Here is a 2,103-nt window from a genome sequence, read left to right as displayed (position 1 = left end):
GGTTAAACAACCCCGACTCTACCTGGACAGCCATGCTTTCCCTCCCAATGCTAACTCAGTAGTGAGGTCCGTCATGATCTGTAGCTAGATGTTACTCACCGAACAATTACGGCTCCGCAGAGATCAAATGAGGCAACGGCAGAGTCACAGACCTGTTCCAAGCATTTACAAATATGAGTAAGGCTTCAGTCATCTCTGCTTACTCACTGTCTGAGAACATAGAGTTATTTGGTGACTTCCACCAAGCGAGAGACTTTTTCCACCCGTTTGGTACTTTGTATGTCAGTATGTCGGGGTGGTTGGATAAAGACTGGGAAAAAACAGCAGAACATCCAGTAAGAGATGACTGGAACAAAAACTAATAGTTGGCCAGCTTTCCAAATAGAGATCCATTATGGATTACGCTCGTATAAACATCTGTCTGGAAACGGAAAGGTCAGTTGAATAACTCCATATTGTACAGCTTGGAAATTGTAAATTGTAAGTGATACTTACTCTGATAAACGATGCTTGCCTTTAAAATCAAAATAAATTGACATTTGCAACCCATTTTACATATGTAAATGGTTGTATATGAATATTATGTTGCTCTCAACAAGAAAAAAATTAGGTCAAGACTGCTGATTTTTTTCCATTGGGAATTCACTGGATTGGGAAAACTGGGCGTTTTGAGAAAGCAGCAAGGTGATTGGAAGGAAAAAGTTGGATTTATGACATCAGGGTCAATTTCATGCTCCTGTTAAAACAAATTGCTGAAATTGTGTTTGAACCATCAGGATGAATCTTTCAGGTTGCATAACGTATTCCCAAGAGAAAATGTAATCCTGGTGAAAACAGTTGGAACGGGACACGGGTATCTGCGTATTTTGGACACCTTTCCTCTTGTATTGCGCGCACGTGGGCTGACAATCATGTTCCAAATCAAAAACGTCACGCACTCATTCTTTTCCAGATCACGGTTAAGGTCCATCCATCAGTGCAGCTTGTAGATATGCCAATGTGAAAGCATTAAGGCTGAAAAATGTCTGCGATAAACTGTTTCCACTTATTGTTTAAAGGACGGAGGATTTCGGAGGATTCCAGAAGGGTTTTAATACCCTCTGAATTGCTTTGACTTCTTTAATCTCTTCTAACTCACTGCAGAGCTTCTGAACACTGTCATCCAGCCGTTCTGCTTTGATAGACCTGCATTATTATCCCTCATGCTGTCAGTCACTCAACCCCTCAGCTTTCAGAGGCTTTTTCCAAGGTCTTATCCCAATAACTCATACGTCCGCTCTAAACCAGTTTGTTTATTCATGGTCAAAGGCTCCTAGATGAAGAACGACAGGTTCGGTGGGGAATCTGAGATTGGTCAACGTGATAATCATGGACCTGGTTTTGATTAACTGGGCAGCCTAGAAAAAGGCATCATAGGCCGTATTTCATGTGCAAATTAAAGCATCGCTGTGAGGGATAGATGTACAGTCTATTTAATAGAGTGTACTGTCTTAAGGCCCTAATTTTGAAGTTTTTTTTTTTTTTGCCCACTGGAAAGAATGTTGTGGGGGCTGAATGATTTGCAACAAGGTAAATAACAATACAACCCACTGATCCTCACTTATTTCCAATTAAGCTTCATAGTTCTCGACATGTTACAAAAGAGTAAGCAGCAACATTACACTGCTTTCTAAAGGTGTGGTCACATTTATCATTGCTTTGTGTAATTTCGCATCCAGTAATTTCAATAGGAATCAGCACAAAGAAGAACTTCACTTCATGGACTTCCTGTGGCAAAGAAATTTCCCTATGCGAAATTTGTGCAGAGTTCAAGTTTAGTGGACTTTGACACAAATTCAATAGCAAGCATCTTTTTTTCGGCAGTGACCTATGCATGGGTGGAGATTCGCAACACAGCAAAACTGTGCCAGTACCAAAACGATCCAGCCAGTTTTGTATAAAACTACATATCAATATTCTAACCAATATTCCCTCTAAGCTGTGCGTGTGCACTTCATTCGTTTTGACCGCGCAGAAGAAATAATATGCCGCGCACAGGACAGATGCAAAAATAAGTTGGGAAAGCCATGTGATTTAAGTAGTTAAGTGCGAAATAATTGCAAT

The sequence above is a fragment of the Sinocyclocheilus rhinocerous genome, unplaced genomic scaffold (assembly GCF_001515625.1).
Source record: "Sinocyclocheilus rhinocerous isolate Xijiao unplaced genomic scaffold, SAMN03320098_v1.1 scaffold135, whole genome shotgun sequence".
Taxonomy (NCBI): domain Eukaryota; kingdom Metazoa; phylum Chordata; class Actinopteri; order Cypriniformes; family Cyprinidae; genus Sinocyclocheilus; species Sinocyclocheilus rhinocerous.
This window is presented reverse-complemented; position numbering follows the sequence as displayed.